Raw genomic sequence first — 21,381 nt, forward strand, 5'->3', positions numbered from 1 at the left:
GGTCCTTGAAGAAGAATGCAGAATAAGACTGGAAATGGGGCTTCTAGGAGGTAGGTTCCTGCTGGTCTTGTTTTGTGGTTGTTCTTCGGGGAATTCTATCTTGCTGGAGGTTATCCCTTTCCTGGCCTGGAAGTTTCTGTGCCCAGACACTCCAGGCCAGCCTTCTAGGAGCTCTGAGTCATCCCAGCTCAAAGACAAACTTGATATGATCATGAGGCCTCATCCAGCTGCCAAGTCTTCAAGGTAGGATGCTGAGTCAGAGCCCATCTCTGCCTTCGCTGAGCCAGGAGCACCTAGAGTTTGGTCCCTGCTCAGCGCAAAATAGTCAAAAAGCCCCTGCCAGGAGGCCTGGTCCTTGCCAGGTCTGCTCCTCCACAGCCTTCTGTCTGCCACAACAGAACAGCCACCCAGACACGAAAAGCCTAGAAACAGGCTGTCCCCTTCCATCCTGAGAATCTCTGAGGAGCCCATTCCAGGAAACAGCTTAGCGTGCCATCATCTTTGTGCAAGGAGACGTTTATCATTGTGTCATTTCAGCGAGCACCATGCCAGAGTGCTCCTACACATGCAAGGAAATCATCAGGATGGGGCAAGGCGGTGCATGGTGCAGGCTGTGATCCCAGCGCTGAGGAATGGAAGGTGGGAGGATCAACATTTCAAGGCTAGCCCCACCCACATAAAAAATTTGGGACTAGCTTGGGATATGAAAAGATTCTGTCAAAAAAAAAATAGTCACCAGGTACGTAAGTCATAGATTATCAGACGGGCTACGCAGCGTCAGCATCCTCAAAACACCCTCAGCATTTCCAGCAGCACCGGAAGTATCTGCTTGTATTGCGCAGTGCGCGCGCGCGCCCTATCAGGTGAGCATGAAGAAACCATTGCTGAACCAGAACTCCAGGGAATAAAAGAGCTTAAAATACAGAGACAGCTGGGTAGTCGCTGGAAAAGGCAGCCCATGGCAATCTGGCTGTCTGTTTTGCTGTTTTGTTTTTTGGGGGCTTTCCTAGTTCCCTTAGCGTTTCAAGATTTCTTTCAGTGGCCGCAGAACAATTTTCTGACTGGAAAATATAACTGTCTTCACTACTTTAAAACACACTGAAAAATGGTGGTGGCGAATGCTGGGCAGGGAGCCCCCACTCTATGGTCCTTGACCTGAGCGAGACCTCCAGAAACTGGGTATCAGGGAAGAGGCAGTGAACACTTGCAGAGGCTCAGCTTGAAGTTGATGAAGCGGGAGAAGACACCTCAGCAAGATGAGCATAATGCTGCCCCAGCAACACTTAAAAGTCAAAACCAAAGTACTTAAGGTGCCTTGAGACAGAGGCTAGAAGATGTGGCCCTACCTCCTAAGACTCCACAAGGAGCCCAGCTCAACTGTTGTCTTTAAATTCCAACCAAAACCCTCCAGAGATAGGGTGTGCTCCAGAGCACAGAGGTCTCTTCTCTATTTTAAAGCAGGGTCACCGGCAGGGTGCAATATGACACTAGTCTGTCTGTCTGTCCTTGTAGGGGTGTGCTGTGACTGAACATAAGAGTTGAAAATCTGAGGCTCCGCGGAGGTTCCGCGGAGGCAGCTACCTCAGCCAGGGCCGCACACAAGATGGCCCAGCTACCCTCTGAAGTAACTCATGTGGTACTTTACACAAAGAAGGAAGGAGCGCTTGAAACCTGGGTTCAAAATCCCACTCATGGCATCTTGGTAGTTACCCTCTGGGAGCGCAGGTTTCCCTCATACTACTGGAGAGGGTATGGCCTTCTCTCCACTTTCTGGCCACCTATGAACTGCTCTGTTCTGTTTACCCACCACAGTGGACTGAGCTCCCTGAAGCCAGATAAACCCTTCCCACTTTAAAATCAGTTTCTTTAGGTCTTTGTCATATGGAGCGCAAGCAAAGATGGTCAACAGAAGCAACCATAAGCCAGCTAACAGTGGGCAATAATTAAGAGTCCCAGAGAGGCTAGGGTTCCTGCTGCCTGGAGCCTGGGATCTGATGTATGGGATTTTGAACACAACCTTGGGACAGCATGTAAGACAAATGGCTCCCAGCAAGCGCATGGATGCAGTGATGGCCCTGGAAGTCCACCAGAGTTAAAGGACTTGATGGGAAGATGAAGGGTGGGGCTTGCCTGAAGTTGACACAGACTTGAATGATGGGCTAGATAGGTCCTCACTGTGTGCCAGGGCATGGGAAAAAAGCCTAGAATTGGAAGGCTGGGCCCAGCTGAAGGCACTGATTTCTCTGTAGCCCCCATCTGCAAACACAACACACCTGGCCAGCCCCGTCTCTAGACAGCCTGGATCCTCACCCCCAGTTACTTTCCATTACCACCCAGGGCCTGCAGACTGTTCTAGAGTAAGAGGTGGGAAGATGGAAAGAGCTGATGAAGAATGTCAGGGTTCCCTAGCTATCTGGAGCCATCAAATTCCCATGGGAGGCCTCCACATTAAGTTAGTCCAATTGTATGGTTCCCTTCAAGGCACCCATGGCTTCCTCTCTACCCAGACTTCTGTCTTTTCACAAACCATCTCCGAGGACCTGGAGCCTAATGGTTGTGAGTTCTTTGAAATACAATTAAAGATCAGAGTGGAATAGAGAGAATTCTGGGCTTCAGGCAGCAGAGACTACCATGAAGGCCTGTGATCACAGGCAAACACAAGGTCCCAGCCAGGACTCTGGACAAAAATAGACGACCGTGGTTTCCTGGAATAAGAATTCAGAGGGTTAAAAGTTCAGTGGGCCCTTACATGTACACTCCAGCTTGGCATGGAACCTGGGGTCCCCCTGGTTCACTGAGGGCTGAGGGAACCACACAGAGAAAGGATGGAGAGAGGTGCAGGAAGCCCTGTGTGTGGAGTGCCAGGGCTCAGCTATGGTGGCCCTGCGTGTGACAGATCGTGAGCTCAGTTCTCAGGAACAACCCAGGCAATTGGGCTCTGACTCCCCATGGGCCAGACAGGAAAACTGAAGGTCAGAGAGGTGAGAAGACTCATCAAATACTACACTAGCACCATCTTGATCCTGAGGTTGATAATTCGAGGCTTAGAGTCCCACCCAGGCTCACTCAGGTGAGCATGGGCTGTCACCTGAATTTTAGCAGAGAGAAAGAAAAGTGAGATCTTGCCTGCTTGTCCATGGTCAAAATGACCTTCTGTTTGGGGGGACAAAGCCTTGAAGAAGGGGTGGAGTTTGTCACTCTGTGCGTGCTGTGCGATTTAAGACACTTCCGTCTCTAGGGTGCAGCAGTGTTCTCCTCTGGAGAAAGGGCGCGGAGGTAGGAGAGTAGAAAGATCACCCTGGTTCCTTGGGGTTTTGAGTACTTTCTGGGGTGTATCGGCTTGCAGTTATGAGCAAGGATCTTTGCATCAGATTGCCAGGTGCAAATCCCAGCTTGCCTTCAGCCTTTATGTGACCTCAAACAAGCAAATTTCCTACGACTCAGTTTACTCTGTGGAGAAAGAGGGTAAAAACAATTTGCCACATAATTTGCCATGACAACTAAATAAAAGAACGTATACAGAGCCCTTAGTATAGCATGTGGCCCGCACAGGCACCTCAGAGTGAATACTAGGAATACCATCCCTCATGCCAATGCAGAGTCAGGCTATTCCCAGGCAGGGACAGCTTGCCCAGGGGAGCTTCTGTACCTGTGAGCCCCAGTCCCATTGACTTTTCAAAGAAGCCAATCCTAACGGCCCTGAGCAAGGTTGAGAACCTAGAAACCCAGGGCCATTGCCAAGAAGGAGTATGGAAGTCCCATACATAGGAGGCTTGAAAGCCGAGGTTGAAGTCCCCCTAACCAGCCAGCCCCAGCCACAGATCCTTAAACCTTTCCAGGGTTTAACAGTACAGATAAAGAGGAGCTTTAGTTTAACCTCAAACCTAGAAGGCTCCAGCCATCCCCTCTATGGCCTTTATGCCAGGCTGATATTCACTAGGCACAGTACCCACAGGACAACACCCATTGGTTCACTGACACATTCACACATTTAATTGTGGGGAGTAGACTACAGTCCCTGTATAAGGCACTAACGGTGCCATGCTGGCAGCAGCATGGTCTAGGACCTGGAGGAGTCCCTGTCTAGCAATGGGGACATAAATAATTAGTAAGCAGAGGCACACTGGGTCAGACAGCCTAAACATGGCCTGCTATCTATGTTTGTAAAGCGGGAGTCTATTACTGGGACACAGCCACACCCAGTTGTCTGTGTACTACTGTGGACACTTCTAATCAGCCATGGCAACCCGAGTAACCAGGAGAAGGTCTGGCCAGCAAAACCTAATCTATTGACTGCACTGTCTTTTTCTACAGTCCTACTCAGAAGCAGGCATAACAGCTGGAGGGTACCACCACATCTGCCCTCCCTAGCCAGGGTCCCAGTAGCACCAGGTACTGGAACAGGACAGGACAGGACAGGACAGGACAGGACAGGACAGCGGAATTCAGTGATGCATGAGAACTTCTGTGGAGTCAGGGAGTGGGGCACTGAGCCAGCAGTGATCTAGTTAGGGTCAATGGATCATTTGCTAGGTGAAGGGACAAGGGTAGGGCCTCTGGGCAGTAAGGCTAGCCTGTTCAAGGAGAGAGCCCTGCAGAGTAAGCTAGCGATGCCTTTCGGCTGGAGACCATTCTGGAGACAATATGTGGTCATAGGAGACTAAGTGCATGGCAGGCAAGACTTGGGGACCAACCCTGTCCCTGTAGCCCTTCAGCTGCTAGAAACAGGTCATCTACGAATGGCTTTGTATATCTTTCTGGCCACAGCAAAGCGGAGAATATTGGTCATATGGACATGGGTTGCAGTTTCTGAGGCTGAACTTGTGGAATCTGGCATCTACAGAGGGGAATCTGGCAGGCAAATAACAGCTGCCATGTAACAGGTTCACATGAGGGAAAGAAATGTGACATTTGAGGGTAGGGAAACAAAAGTCCTTGAGGAGACTGTGCTTAGGAAGGGCCCTAGGGGCTGAGATTGGGGAGACGTTCCTGGATGAAGTTGGAGTTTATAAAAATCAGGACCAGCCTGCTGCCCGCCCCTCCCCCCCACTCCAAGAAAGATATTGTGGGAGGCAGGCTGACATGGAAGAAACCACACAGGACACTATAGGTCCAGGTTGGTGAGGTATTAGGGGAAGCTTCTGACCCAGTATGAACTTAGAAGGCCCCGGAAAGCCGCTGAAGTTCAGACAGGAATGGGATGGCATCTTTGTAGAGGTAGGGGCATCGCCCAAGGCTACCCAGGCCCTTTAGTCCCAGCCATCATCATGTTCTCTGACTCATCCGCTGCTCTTGCCTACTGGCAGCTCCGTGGGCTCTGCCCTTCTGTTCTCCAGGGGCCCTCCTGGGTCCTCAGTCCTCACAATGGTCCCCTCTGCAACACAGCTCTGCTCTCTTGATGGCTGTACTCTTAACCCACTCCTCGTCTGCTACTTAGTCAACGCTCCCAAATTTTCTCCTCCTCTGTTCCTCACAGGTTTCTGCATACCTGTCTGGGCTCTCAGTAACACATGACTCTCAGCAGGAGCACTGGGCTTCCGGAGGGGTTTGGGTTGTACCAGTGAGGGAGCATCTCAGGAAGTCCTGTCTTCCCTCCTGGCTCTCCAGTGGGTGGATACGTTAGCTGAACATAGGAAAGAATACAACAGGAGGCCAGGCACTCCAGTACATGCCTTCCTAGAATGCCTTCAGACAAGTGTCACTTCAGGACCTCACCAACGGCCTCTGGGGACATTTCTCCCGCCTCCCAAGGAGCAACTGCGTCACAACAGGAAGACAGACTTGTTTCCGGCCTTAAAGAGTCTCGCAGGTAGAGGCACGTGCACTTTGGCACAGCTCACACTGTGGGCATCCAGGCAGACAGCCCCAAGAAAGTGTTCCCAACATAGGCTCTGTGGGTCCTGGGCTAGTTCTGGGGTTTTCTGAGCAGACTCCTATGGTATCCAGGCACTGAAGAAGCAACAGCAAAAAGCAGGAGACAGCCAACCAGGAGCTGTTGCCAGCCTAAAGAGGAGTTCCAGGAAAGCAAAAGGGAGCAGGCTCTTATCAACTGATCACTTGTTTGTATCCCACCTCTGTAAGTACGTTCTGTACAGCACCTCTGAACACCAGTGACCGTCCGGTGTCCCTCATTCTGTATGCAGAGACAGGATAAAGTGGTTAGTGTATCCTCTAAATCTCAGAAAAGACCTGAAGGGGGTGACTTTTGCTAGAGTGACCAGTGGGATTTGCTTAAATTGGCTTTAGTATAGGCATAGTCATGTAATATACTTATAAGTGCATATGATATGCATAACAGAATGGCATAAATAGTGCATCCTATATAGCACTTATGTATATGCACATACATATAATACACAGATACAGTAAGTACACACATACACATATTTACGTGCATGCAATGTGAGTGTGTACGTAGAAATACATGCACAGATATATGCATCCAAGTTCTGCAGCATGTCCGATCTACTTGCCTCTTGGAGTTTTATACTATTAACTTACTGACTCGCTTAATTATCCTCTGAGTAGGTGTTGCTATCTCAGTTTATAGAGAAAGGGAGTGAGGGAGGCACGGGAAACTTCAACAGCTGGGTGTGTTCTCTGGACTCATTGCAGCTGGCTGAGGAACACGGTCCCTCCCCACCAAACCCAAGACAGCCCAAGGACCCATTGTTCCTATATCCATCCTCAGGACTGGAAAGGAAAGGAGGTGTGGGGAGGGGAGGAAGCTCAGATTATGCTCCAAGTAGAGGTCTTCAAGGATCACAGTCGCTCTGTGGAGTTCATAGTCAGAACCATTCCACATTAATGTCGCGCTTCCTGGTCTTTCACGCCTGCCCCTGAGGGCAGATGACATTTGATTTCATGGCAGACTTAAGCAAAGGCAGCCACTGGCGTTCCAGGTGTCCTCTAAGCCAAACACTGGTGAGATCTGCCCAACAGCACCACTGTTCTCACCAACTCAATTTCTAGGCAGCTTTCATTAAAATGCTGCCGTTGTCAACTTATAATCAATTATTACTATTTTTGGACAATGAAATAAACATTTCAAGAATTCTTCAATATTTTTATCCAGTACAGTGTATATTAATGCATCTGTATTATGTGAGTGATACGGTTTGGACCATCCAGATAACAGTGTGGAGGGGCATCCTGTGGCGCGCAGAGTGGAGAGTTACCTTATGTAGCCAGGCCACACGCCAGGTACGCCATTTCTCAAGAGGACCTCTTGGCTAGTGTCCCAAGATGCCCTTCCTGTCACATGCAAGCCTGTCCCTATGGCATTATGGTGTGCCTACAAAGCGCAAGACTTTTCCTGCAGCCAGAACAAGGGACAGTTTCCAGGCCTTGCTGGGTGTGTGTGAAGGACCCTTGCTGTCCCTCCCTTCCTTACCATTTTTATATCCAAGCCACAGACAGCTGATGAAGTGTGGCGTACACTATGAAGTCTTTCTGGACTTCAGGGCATTTTGCAGAGCCAAGGTTACCTGGGTTCCACCGGATGCTGCAATCTTGGAATTCTGAATTTACACAGAATGTGTGCACTCCCCCCTTATGGTCCAAAGGCACTCGTAATATCATGAAGCCCTGAAGTACTGTTACTAGGTACAAATGGCCCATAGGCCTGGCAGACACTTAGGGAACCAAGAGCCATGTTGAGCTATTTTTGCCCGTAGAGTATCAACAACCCAAGCTGACCCGAGATGGGTCACAGTCCAGTGTTAGCTCATTAACTGCTAGCATTTATGCGGTAGCCCCTAAAGAGTGCAAGACTGGACAAAGGCTTCTCTTTATATCAGAAACAAATTCCCATCACCCCATTTCCTGCCTCCTTTTTGCCTGACCCCTCCTTGTTCCTGTTCCTCCAAGATCTGGACACTGAGCCCTGCAGAAAAAGGATCAATTTGCCTGTCACACGATCCCACTAGCTGTGGAATCTCCTTGGCTTTTGCTCTGTTCCTCTTGCAGCCTCTTGGGATCATCTTCCAGCTCCCGTTCCCCCATCTTCCTGGCTTTTTTCCCCACAAGGTCTCCATTGCAAACAGGTGGCAGAAATTCTCAAAGCACTTCCAGTGTCCAACTCTTCCCGGGAACTCGTCCCAGTGACACAGTTCAACGGAAGGGAAATGCTCAGAACACCACGGGGCTATTGACAGTAACCATGACGATCATGCACATTGATGTGCATGACATATGAATACACAGCAATGGAGAAGGGTGGAAACTTCCAGCTTCTACAGTTGCTTGCTGAAATAATACACAACAGCTGGGCAGCACAATGATTGCCCAGGGTGATTCCTGAAATACTCTCAGAGTGACTCTCCTTGAACCAAGTACAGGATTCAAGGCAGGGAGAGATGATCCCTGATACCTAGATTTGAGTACACCGTCCATTTGCAGAGGCTGCTGCATGCAGTGGGCAGGTTCTGTTCTAACTGACAAAGAGAAAAGCAAGTCTATGTCTCCAGCCTTAAAGGTCCCTTTCCTGTTTTTGTTCTGATGGCCTTTACTCTTGGCACAGGGGTAACTTTAGTGCTTAGAAAAAGTGTTTACACAAAAACCGTTGAGCAACACAGTGACGTGTCTTCCCCGAAGAGCCTCTTGGACATGCAGTGGGATGTAACACAAAGGCTTGCCAAATGGATCTTGGGCAGGCTGGCTCTGTTACCCTCCCTTCTCCTTCTTCCTCCCCCTTACCCAGTCATTGATTTCAGAAAGGGCTGAAGGCTACTTGGGTGTGTTTGCGTAAGAAAGTGGGAAGTATGCAGACATGTAAGTGGCAGCTACTTGAACCAGTATCCAGAAAGAGCAATGGTTCCCTAAGTGTCAAGACCCCAAGCCCACAGATACAGGGTCTTCAGTTTTCACTGCCCTAAAACTAGGTCTGGGGTGTTGTCACAGGGTAGCTGGGACCTGAGGAGACTGAAGAGGAAAGACAAATCCCCAGGAAGCCTGCCTAGCCCTCACCCACTCAGCTTGATACACCCTGAATGTTGTGTTTATGATCTAGCAGGTGGGCCAAGCCTATGGTGCTAAGAGCAGTATGAAATATCCTGGCTTTGGATTGCATTTTCTAGTGCACTGGGAATACCTGGATGTGCCTGGTCCATCACCTTCCTCAGTGTTGGCAAGGAAAAGCTGCACTTGGTACAGGTAAAAGCTCACAGCGGGAGGAAGAGACACCAGCCCTGCTCCTCTAGGAACCTGCACAGGGCTCTTCAGGACTGGCCAGGGTGACAATGAGATGCAACAGGGGGATGGGCAGATGTCATGGGAGGAGGCCTGGTTGAAGGGAAAATGGAAATGGGAGGGACGATTCCCAGAAGACAGGACATGTGCACATACTGAGTGTTGAAGAAGAGAGGACAAAAGACTCATTAGGAGGCGGAGGAAGATGCCCTCCAGCAAGGAAGAGACTATGCAAACCACAGGGACTTGAAGTTCCCGCGGAACAGCAGGTTGCCTTCTGGAAGGGTCACAAGACCTAGGACACTGATATCTCTCGCGACGACCACTCATTTGTTGTGGACTCAAGTTCACAGAAAAAAAGTCAACCTATGCTGAAGGTTTTGCAGTCTAATTAGTGCTCAGTGATTGTGGGTAGCTGAACTGTTGGCCTGGGCTGGAGGTTGTAACTCAGGTGGTAGAGTGTTGACTCAGCGTGTCCTGGGTTCAATCCCTAACACTGCGGAAGTGGGGCATGCTGTGTACCTGGAATCTCAGCACTGGGGAGGTAGAGGCAGGAAGAGCAGGACTTCAAGGTCATCCTCAACGACCTAACAAGTTTAAGGCCAACTTGACTACCTCTTATCTGATATTCTTTGAACTTCAAGTGGAAACTTCAGTATGTCTCAACATGCCACAAGCGTCCGGCAAATCAAATGTTAAGCTCATCATCAGACCATCTTTAAGAGCTATAGCGGATATCCACCTCTTTGCTGTAACCTGACCACCTGATATTTCCACTGAAGTCTCGGGTAAACGCATTGTTTTATGACTTTCTTTTGTTTTGTGGCTATGCAGTTCACGTTACCACGTAATGGGGAACCACATAATTTGGGGGCAACCTGCATCTGTGTTCCTGATCCACGGTCACTTACTTGTGGCTCAGAATAAACTTTCCTTCCCTGTGGAGCAGGAGTTATGCCTCCAGCAACACCGACTGATGACTCTTCTGTCTCACAGTGGCCATCAGAGCACGCTCTATCTGGCAGGACTCAGCACTTTTCTGTATATTAACTAATTCAGGCTAGCCTTAGCCATCCTGCCCATTTCACAGGTAAGGACACTGAGGTCAGCATGACTTGGTGAGTGGCAGAAATAGGATTTGCACCCAGACCACGCTATCACTGCTCTGAAGGTTGCTCTGTGCCTAGCAGGAGGAGTCAGGTTGGGAGAGCGAGGATGAGACTGGGGACTTGTGGGAGACTTTGAGCCTCGTCTTTCCTCCCACAGAACTCGGGCTCTATCCCAGGGATATTGTGGACAGGAGCAATGGGAGGAAAAAGGCCACAGACGGAAACATGTCTGCAGCTAAGATCACCTGCAGACCCTACAAATGCCTGGATACTGACCACCTGGACGTGAGCAGACCCAAAGCTGGTTATTCGTGAAGAGTAAAGGACTCAGTGTGCGGGGTTGGCTTCTAAAAGCACCTGTGAGATTTCCATGCCCTGGTGGCCCTCTTTTCCTGAGACATTGGGCCCCACAGTGAATGACTGGAAGCATCTGTTCCCCGTGAGGGAAAGTGGTGGATCTAAGGGAGGTTGTTGTGACTTACACCTGGTACGGGAGGGAAGGAGCAGTCAACAGCAGAGAGGCCACAGCAAGTGCAGGAACACTCCTGGTCTTGACCTTTAAAAGCTGCTGTGTCCTCAGGATCGGGACAATGGAACAGGTGCTCGGACGTGTGGGTTAATGAGCCTGCTGTAACAAGCTCAACGGAGCGTATACAAGTCAAAACAAAAGTTGTCTCCTTTTTCTACACCCTCATCATTGGGCTCACTCACTAAGTTCCCTGTACAAGCTTACTTCTTTGCCATCTGACAACTCTTCGGACATGCAAAGATTCTCCCTTGTTTGTGTCTCTCCTCTTCCAGGGAAGAGGCACATGCTCTGAACACTGCCACCTTCTTCTCAAAGGCTATCAGCAAAGGACATTCCCCAAAATCCTCCCTCCCCACCGAGGTCAGTATCTGGGGACAACACCAATGCCCTCTTATCTCAGCTACTGAGCCTGGCGCGTAGGCTGTCCCTGCTCTGGCTGATAACACAGTCTGTTGTTTTTAGAGGAAATAACTTAGCCCTGAGAGCTTTCGTGTACGTGACTCAGGCAGGAACAGGCCTGGCTCTCTACAGGGCCATAGCCCCTAGTAAGGAGGAAACGTGGCTGTCACGATTAGTGACGAACGGCCCTTGTTTTCCCTTCAATGTTTCTCACCCATCAGCAGTGGGGTTAAGCTCACCACAGACACCCGCACAGACCTCTGGTGCCCACACAGAGGCAATGCTCCATACCCCTGGGCCCATGCCCACTATTCTGCCACTTCTATGCATACTTCTTTCTTCCCCTTTGCCACTCCTGGCTAGGATGTGCACTTGCTGGGTCTTAGTCTAGAAGAGCACCTGACACATTCAAGAGCTCAGAAACACTTGTGGACACGTGAGGGGAATGAGTGGTTGTCAAGTGATGCCGGAAATACAGCTATGCTGATGCTAAGGCTTCCTTGCTAATGCAGCTCTGCCAGGCAAACCCAGGACAAGAGAAGAGAGTTCAAGTCTTCCTCCCACTCTGAGCTCAGGACAACAAGCCATGTGCTGCATTCGCACTGGGATCACACACTGCTAGGTGTGTACTTTCCTTTAAAAGGCTGGGTTTGGGTGCTTTGGGCCATATACATGGGTCGTGTATGGGAGAGGTGTCCATCAAGAAAGGCCAGCTGGCCACTCACTGTGAGTGGCTGCTTTCTGTGGCAGTGCCACGTGGCATGACTGACAGTTCAATAAAGTGGTATTTGGAGAAGCATTGAGCCGTTTAATAGCAACGTAGACTGGAATTTCATGGATGTTCTAGCATCAGCAGCAGAAACTCCAGACTCGGTGACTGCAGATAAGTCAACGCAATGGTCAGCTTGATGAGGTTTAGAACTGCCACAGAAATAAACCTCTGGGCATGTCTTGGGGGAGGGGGCTTCTAGGCCAAATTAGCTGAGGTGGGAATGTCTACCCTAATCATGGTGGTACCCAAGCATGGGCTGGGGTCTTGAACTAAATCACAGGGAGAGAACAAGCTGTCAACCAGCATTCATCTGTCTCTGCATCCCGACCTCGGATGCTACATGACCTGCTGCCTCACGCTCCTGATACCATAACTTCTCTGCCACAGTGAGCTGACTATACTTCAAACCGTAAACTAGAATACACACTTTCTTAAGTTGCTTCTGTCAGTGAGGAGAAAAAGTTAGCAATGTAATTTGTTTAGTAATAATCTGGATGATATGTATAGATGTGGATGCACACTTATACACGTATAAACACGTGTGTGTGTCTTACACAGATACACACATCCTTGCTAGCACTATGCTCAGAATGTACGGTAGGAACGCATACACACAGGTCCTCACTGTGGCTGCCACACCGTTCTTCCCTGAGAGGTATTAAGGCACTGGCAGAACACTGATTCCACACAACTGCCAGGCCATCTTCAGATCTAGATGTCGAGGATACAAAGCAACTGAGTCTCACCAGGTCTGTCCTTAGAGCCATCGTATAAGACTTGATATAGAATGCAATAGTGTCGGGCCAGGCCTTATTTGTAATGATGGCCACTTGTCATGGAAGAATGTTCATGTTCCAGAGGTCTCGTAGGAGTTTCCATGAGAACTGCAAAGCTCTCCATTAGAAGCCTGCTCTGTACGTCACAGGGAGAACAGGTCCCGTCTGTGGGCACTGCTCCGCATGGCTGGCAAGAAACACTACAAAGAGTCTAAGGAAATAGGGCAACACCCTGTGCTCTGCTTCATAACCCACAGGAGAGTCTGGAAAACACAGCGCATGTCTCATCCCCTCTCCAATCCCTCAACATAATTCCAAAGGTGGAAAAGACAGCATATTATTCTTATCCCCAGTGCAATCCACAGCACAGCCCTATGGGAGAGTCTGGAAAAGACAGCACATCTCCCTCATGTGTGGGAAATCAGTTACTCACCTCAGGAGGCTGAGCCACTGTCTACCTCTGGCTCATAGATGCAACTGTCTGGCTCCACAGCGCTGACCCTCACTCAGCACTGCCCCGGCAGGTGCCAGCTGCTTCTGGATGTCATTTTCAGTTCATCAAAGTCAAGGCTGAAAATGGAAAGCAGAGAGGAAGTATGGGTTAGTTTTGGCATTAATCCCACCCGAGGCCTTTCTGAGATGGCTCAAGACAATGACAAGGACTCCACTCTGCGACCTGCCCACCCAAACATTCACACTACACAGAGGGCTCCAACAGCGCTATCGTCCCATGATTGGAGGAGGGAGAACAAAACAACCAACTCAGACCTCCTGCTTGCAAGGGGTGGGGGAGCAGAGAACTGCACAGAAAATGCCTGGCAATGGGACACAAGTTGCAAGGAACACTCGGGAGAATGGAGGAAGTGAACTAGTTGGCCTGAAAGAAGGATATGAAAGGAAAGGGGCATGAGATGTTAGCCACTACCACACCTGGGATGTCACTTTTATAAAAACGGAAGTCTTCAGGGAAGGGTCTGCAAGGACGGGGAGAAGCAGAATTCCGGCATGAAAGTGAAGAGGATTATTGGACAGGGGGTGACAGCAGAGACTCGCTGGGCTTTTGCTGGTCGCCGCTCTGCAATGCATTGCTGACATCACCAAGGCCATCGTCCCAAAGATTCCCATATTATGAATTTAGAGAGCATGCAAATGAGCCTAGCACAATGAGTGCAGTAGAGAACAGGAAACAGCTACCCTGTCTCACTATGACTATCATTGCAGAGAGGGTCCCAATTTTCTCAGACTATCCATATTCACAGTGGTTCCACCTTCCCTCACAAGGAGAGCCCATTTCTCCACCTTTTGATCCTGAGATTGACTTCGCAGTAGTAAAATAGCAGATGGAGGGAGTACCAAGGCACAAACACAGAATATGGCAGAGATGGGGCATCGCTTAGCAGTAGAGCACATACTTAGTATCCGGAAGACCCCAGGTTCCAGTCCCTGGATACAGACAGCCAAAACAGTATTTATGCAACAAATCCTCTTTCTCACTGAAGGGACTCATTCTGCCACCACAGTCATTGGCCTGGGACAGCCCTATGAAGGATACCAGCCATCATGGAGAGGCTTTGGTCTCCCCTGTTTGCCCAACTAAGCACCAGATTTGCTCATAAGGATGTCAGATACAGTGAGTCCTGGCCAAACTAAGTAAGTCAGAAGTGTGCATCTACCCAGAGTCAGGAAGATGAGAGCAGTGGGCTGAATCCGGCCCTGGGGTTTGGACTATGCATCTTGCAAAGAAACACTGCTAACCACATACCTACAGCCTGGTACCTCCCCTTAGCAGGTTCAAGGCAAATTAGGAAGGAAGCTAGCCTACAGGAGATGGTGCAGGAGACAGGGCTGGGACAAGAGGAGGAGGGAGATTCAAGAACTGCTTCAGGTAACGAATTGGCAGATAAGTGATCAACAGAAGCCAGCTTTGTCTAAAGGCTTAGGTCTGGCTCTGGAAACCACACACGGTGTTGACTATAAACAGTCTGTCAGGAGCTGCTGATGGGACAGGATGTTTACAGGGAAGATAGGCGGAAGAGACATAAGCAGAAGGGCTATCAGTATGGAAAGAAAAACCAACTTCTCCTAAGTGAGCTGCAGGGGAGGGGCCCCCAGCCCCAGTCCCAACCCCCTTACCATCTGGCCACCACTGCCTCCACCAAGCAGTCTGGCCTCTCATCAGCAGCTGGAGGGGGCCTTGACTACCATTAAAAGCTAGAAGGACCTCGCTTTTCAGCAACAACCCGAGGGAGTCTTGCTTCATAGCAACTGTTGGAGGAAGCCTTGACTCTCTCAGCAGACACTGCTTCAAAGCAGCGGAAATAGGAGGCATCTCTGGGCATGGAAGCTCAGTTCACCTCCCGCAGCCTCAGTGGCTCCTCTTCGCTATCATAGCACTGAGATCACAAACACAGCAAAAGCCAGCGGCCGACGCCAGGGAACAGCCAGTTCATTACTGTGACTTCCCTTGTAGTTCTTAACAAAAGTCCCCAAAAATCTTTGTGGAAAGGCCACCTTGCAGCTATGTCTCTCCCAGGCCCTGATGGCATGCCTCTATTTGTCCAGGCTGAAGCTTCCACGGGGCTTCCAACTAGGATGACAACTAAACCTTCACCAATGAAACACCAACAGGAGCTTCATACACAAGAAAGCCAGGCACGATCCGTAATACTCTATGGGGCCAGAAACAAGTTCCCAAGACTAAAGAAAGGAAATCCAAGTTCTGAGGGCGTGGCTTCCTCAAGGATTAAGAGTGGCCCCTCGGTTACTCAGCCAGTTCACTTAGTCTGTGGAGTGAAGAGTGTTGATTCCAGCTTGTTCCGAGCAACTCACCTCTTCATCCTGCCCATCTCCCAAGGCAGCGTGAGTACCAACCCAAGTTGCTGGATTCCAACCAGGACACTCAGAGACAAGAAAACATTTACCAACTAACTGGAGCACAGATGAGGACAACTTGCAGCTAAACAAATCATGGTTATGTTCCTCTGTGTTCTTATTCCCTGCTCTGAGCCCATAAGTCGTTGTTTCTTTGACCCCATTAGGGCATCCCTCATTCACAGCCCCCGTGTGTCACCAGGCATGCCTTTCGACTGCACAGCATTGCACAGGAAATCTCACAAGAGACTGTTCTCCAATTTTGTTCCTTCTCAGAGTAGGGCAGGGAACTGGAAATAAAACTCAAAACATCATTCCTGGAGAGACAGTTCGTTTAATAAATCATAGCTCTTTCCCTCCAAGCAGAAAATGATTGTCTGAGTAACTTTTAATGTTGTCTGGCCCGACACTCTCCCTGCATTTATGAATTACAGGACTCTTTACTCAGGGGCCCGCGGACATGTCATGTTCGGACACAATATGGATGCCTCAAGGTGTACCACAGGGAAGGGCCGTCCAGTCAACTGTGCGATTTTAGAAAAACAGCTTTTTCTCAAAATTACCTGTGCTTAAGATGCAAAGTATGCCTGCTTCAACAGTCTTGCAGGGCCGTGCTGGGAAGTAGATGAATTAGCAAGAGCTTGGGAGCTAGAGAGATGGCTCAGAGACTAAAGCGTTTTCTGCACAGGCATGAAGACCGGAGTTTGGATCCTCAGAACCCACATAAAATCCAGACACTGTAGTGTGTAGTAGCTGTAACCCCAGTGTGAACCAGACAGCCAAGTCTGCAGGACTTGCTGGCCAGCCAGCCTAACTGAAACAATGAGTTACAGGTTCAGTGTGCAACTCCATCTCAAAGACTAAGGTGCAGACGATTCCAGGAAGACAACCACCATCAACTTTTGGCCTCCGCACATAGGCACATGCACATGAATGCACAAACAAAAAAAATTTAAAGGATTAAAATTATACAAAGAACAAGAAATCACTTTGATAAAACTAAGTAAAACAGGAGTGGGTCTAACAAGTGGTATCATTAAGTGTTGACTGGCACTTTGCTAAACTGTCCTTCATTTTGTGTGTGTGTGTGTGTGTGTGTGTGTGTGTGTGCGCGCGCGCACGCGCACCTACGCACATGTGTGTGTGTGCACATGCTGGTACTCTGTCAATTTTTGTCATTTTGAGCATGACTATATATGGAGGCCTGGGATTAAGCAACTTTGTCATCTGACTAGCACCGTCAGGAGTCTGAAATAGAAACCAAGGCATAGCTAAACTCATTTGTAAAGGCCAGAACCAGCACAATTTACTTCATGTGAACACTTAAAAGGCTCGACTGGGCTGGGTCACGTGCTGCTTTGCTCTAGTGAGGTCAACAGTAGAAATTTGAGCACTGCCTTCCAGGAGTGCATTGTGGAGGGAGGGGACATCGACTCAGATACATAGAGCCACGTCACGCTCTACACTGTGGGAGATTATGAACGTGCAAGTCTGTCATTTCCTAACTAGAGTCCTGTCCCAAATATGATGTTCCTGAACAACGGGATCAACGTGATGAGGGCCTGGCTGCATCTGAGTGCAGAAGGGACAACTTTTTGAGGAATAAGAACAGACAGAGAAACTAGCAAGAGCTGGAGGGGAGGCCTAGAAAAGCTAGTGTAGGTGACACAGGCTGATGCAAAGGGTATAGGCAAGGTGCTCGGGGGAGCAGGCGGACCATTCTCCTCTGGGTGAGAGTGACATTCATGTGAATCTGGACAAACCTCAGGTAGGGAGCCACGGAGTTGTTAACATAGGAGTGTTCTTTCCTGACTTGAAGCCTCCATATCTGAAAAAGGCTCCGCATGCTGGACTCCTCACAGTGAGGTTCATTTTTGAATCTGAAAGTCAAATGCTGAGGTCTGGCTACTTTGAGAGAGAAATATTATCACCAACCACAGCGGCTACGGTTGAGCCTGGTGCCATGTGCACTTGATGTGCATAATTTCTCTCCACCTTCATTATGCAACTCTGAAACTTTTAGTCCACCCCTATTTTACAGATGTGGGAAACCGAGGATGTAACGGAGTTCCATCATGTATTCGGGGCCACACAGAAATGGGTGAAGGTGAAATTCAAAACCAGGGCTCCCCTGGATAGGATCCTCCAACATGCATATTTTGAGCCGAGCATCACCCTGATGCCAACTGCGAAGACAGATCTACAGAAACATGGCTATGAAGTGAACCTGCCTCATCCCCCAGCTCACGACCTCCACCTTGAGTTAGGTGCCTTCCCTTACCCATTACTCTGCCGATATTGGCTTTGGCTTACTGGGAAAGTGAGTAGAGACGGCTTGGCCAGGTAGCCCATCTAGGAGAACACCAAGTTTATTCCTCCAGCAGCAGGGCAGGATCCTAGCTCCAGCACCCGAGTCTCTAAATTCTGTTTTGAGCATCCTCTGACTGTTCCTGCCTCTTAAGCCTGCTTTTTCCTCATCTGCAAGGTAGAACTGTTGAGAACAGTGGTCACAGAGAAAGAAGGATGCGTGCTTTTCCCTGCTGTCACGGGGCTGCAGGCAGATGGTCTAGTCACTCGGTGCCTCAGCCTACTCCTCCTTTGGGGATTTGGATGGGGATGAAGGACGTCCCAGACTCCAGGTAGGACGTTCCTTGCCATTCCTAGGAGGTGAACTGAGTTGGCTTTCAGAGGAAGCGGCGGCAGCCTGAGTGGTTCCTCTCTGGGCATCGGGTGCAGCTCAGTGCATGTTCTCATCATCTGAGGACACTGGCGAGCTGTGAGACACGGGCAATGTTTTCTAGGCAACCCTTTCTTTAAAGGAGGAGGCTTATGAACGCAGTCTTGTGAGTGGTGGAAGACGAAATAAGAAAAATGGAAAGACAGGAGGGAGGGGCGGATGGAAGGAGGGGGGACAGAGGGACCAAGGGAAGACACCCTTGCCTATGGCCATGAAAGCCATGGACTCAGCCTCTGGTGCAGGTCACCTGGAGTGCCGCCACCAACCCTGCTATTTTTGGTTCTCAAAAGTACAGCTCAGTGTATGGAGGGGGAGGACTGTTTGTCTCTGGCCCTTACCTCATTGAAAGAATGAGGGGCAAAGATGTAGAGGGGTACAGGGAGATGAGCAGGGGACTCAGTGCAGCAGAGATGAAGTCATCCCTTGCCTCCCCCATTCAGACTAGTGTGTCAGAAGGAGACAAGTTGGTAGACAAAGTACGTAATATGTTGCCCCAGCTACCTGTCTTGCCCTGGAGTCTTAAATCTTGACTGACTTCCAAGCCTCTGTCTCTCACTGTGAAAACACCAATAACGATTGTGTCCCTCTGTCCTGCCCACAAGGAGAAACGAATGGACCAGAATAGCCAATGGGTGCATTTCCTGGGAGGTACTTACATAGATAAGGGGCAGAACGACGAAGGCTGGACACACAAGGGTAAGCACGGGCTGTGGGAGTGGCAGCCACATGGAGCCACATGGAGGCCTGCTTCTTGGCCCACTCTGACAAGTGAGGAGAGCAAGATGGGAATACGGACACTACCACAAAAGGGCCAGAGCAAGTGCACCTGAGGGCCTGGCCTGAGCTGAATAAAGTGCAGGCCCTGAGGCTATTTCGCACTCTCGCCTGCTTCCCACCTCCAGCAAACACTCTCTGATGTCTTAAACCCAGGAGAGCTCCAGCCTGCGGCCTCCTGTGGAAAGTTCCCCTGTTTCAAAGGATGTGTGAAGAACGGTTTTCCACCCTATGGAGCCTCTGTGGATAGAGAGGTCCCTACACGCAGAGTGTGCAGGCCCAGTCAGGAGCTTAGCCAAGGAAATGGCCCTAAAGCGGCTAAGCAAGAGTGCTCTACCGGTCACTACAATGCTGAATCAGAGTGTCGCGCTCCAGCAACCCTTTCCCAACACTTCCAGAGTAGCAACTCCTTTGGCATTCACTCGGTACCTCCTGGAAGATGGGCACCACGAGGACCTCTGTTTCACAGATGAGGAAACGGAAGCAAAGAACGGCTGAACACCTCGCTCCAGGTCACACAGCTATGAAGAGGCAGAGCCAGTATTTTAACACATGAGCCGATGAATCAGTGAGTGAGTCAACAGATGAATAATTGAACTATTGGGGAGGAGAAGGTTGAACAAGGGCACCCGCTAGGATTTCATAACCCTCGTTTCACGCTATCTCGGCGTGCAACCTCTATGACTTGCTATCTCTGGATCAACTCATGGCATCCTCAATCCAAGCAAAAGTTACGATCCCGTAGCTCAGGGCCAAAGACAAAACCTCCCTGACTGCACCCCAAGGATGGTTTCCAGCCATGCTGCTTGTCCATATTCCAAACTCGCTCCACAGCCTCCAGGGCTTCCTCTACTTTGTGGGTTTGGCATGGCATAGGGATCAGTTTCATTTATAAAATCCTGTACATACTTCTGGGCTTGCAGCTGCTTCTATCAGTCAGCTCCAGGTCACAGGTACAGACAAGAAAACAGCACAGGGTTTTATGTCAGAGCCAATGCTTCCACTACAGAAGGTAATTCTTTTTTTCTTTCTTTTTTATTTAGTGTGTATGCATGTTGGGGTTGGGGGGTGGACGCAAGTGTTCATACGACATGGCATACATGTGGAAGTCTGAGGGCAACTTTTCTTTGGGAGTCATTTCTCTTGGGTTCTGGAGACAGAACAAGTCTTCGGGCTTGCCTGGCAAACACTTTTACCCACTGATCATGCCAGCTCGGGGAAGGTATTTTCTATCCGAAGTTCCTATTAAGTGGGTGGCAAGGACAACTAACAGCCAATCTTCTCACTTCATTTTAATTTCCTTTTTAACCAAAAGGACACATTTTTACATTGAAGATGAGCCTTTGAAACTTCCAGCTCTGCACCCCCACAGTGTAGCTCTTGGCTGTGGTAGCTAATATATTTCCCACGCAACCGGCTTTCCCCCTCTGACCCTCCACCAGGTGGTGGGATTAGAAGATCTTCCACTAAAGGCACGATGCATCTTCCTGTCTTTTGTGAAGATGTTATTAAAAGGAGGGTTTGCGAAGTCACAGACTTTCACTCTTCAGTTCACTTGAAATGAAAGAGATCAGACTCCCAAGAAGCCCGTCTAGGAAGCTGGGGGGCATTCTCTCTGTCTGGCTCTCAAACTGGATGCTTAGCTTTGCTCCAGTTCTTGGAGATTCGCCCTGGCTTTGGGCATCACTTGGTCCCCACACGCCATAGGCTATCTGGATTCAGTACATTCTGGCTAATAGTAATAATAATAATAATAATAATAATAATAATAATAATAACAACAACAACAACAATAATAATTTTTTAAAGGCACTTGCCATCAAAGACTTGAGATGGAAGTGAAGATAGCAAAGACAAGTGAGTCCAGAACCAACCAAGCCAACCCATGAAGTCTGATTAGAAAGTGACTCTTGGGGTACGCTGACGGCAAGTACTAGTCTACCAGAGGGTGAGGCTGTGGTCTTAGACTCAGGAGAAAATAAGTAGGGAGACTCAGGACCTCCATCTGACTAGGTAGTCAAAGCATTGAGTCCACAATCACTAATGCGCATGGCTCAGATGAGGCAAATCTAGGGACTATGTTGGGAGCTGATGTAATGTCAGATGCGGTTCTGCTCACCCACAGCCCCCAAACCTCAACAGTGCAGAGAAGCAGGGTACAGGACCATGCTCTAAGTACATGGCATGTGGTCTGGGTCTGGGATCTGAATGTGCCAGGAAATTCC

At 49.4% G+C, this 21,381-nt stretch overlaps 1 protein-coding gene across 4 annotated transcripts in view; it reads right to left on the reverse strand.

Moving 5' to 3' along the window:
* Positions 1–21,381, reverse strand: part of St3gal1 (ST3 beta-galactoside alpha-2,3-sialyltransferase 1) — a 69,787-nt gene that overhangs the window by 38,326 nt on the left and 10,080 nt on the right. For 3 of the 4 annotated variants that reach the window (XM_038341546.2, XM_038341547.2, XM_038341548.2), the window contains exon 2: positions 13,208–13,344. The gene's annotated coding sequence lies outside the window, so the exon portion shown is untranslated. Of the gene's footprint in view, positions 1–13,207; positions 13,345–19,585; positions 19,604–21,381 lie in introns of those variants that run through there. The other variant, XM_038341549.1, reaches the window with a different exon arrangement.

Source organism: Arvicola amphibius, chromosome 9 (genome assembly GCF_903992535.2).
Source record: "Arvicola amphibius chromosome 9, mArvAmp1.2, whole genome shotgun sequence".
Taxonomy (NCBI): Eukaryota; Metazoa; Chordata; class Mammalia; order Rodentia; family Cricetidae; genus Arvicola; species Arvicola amphibius.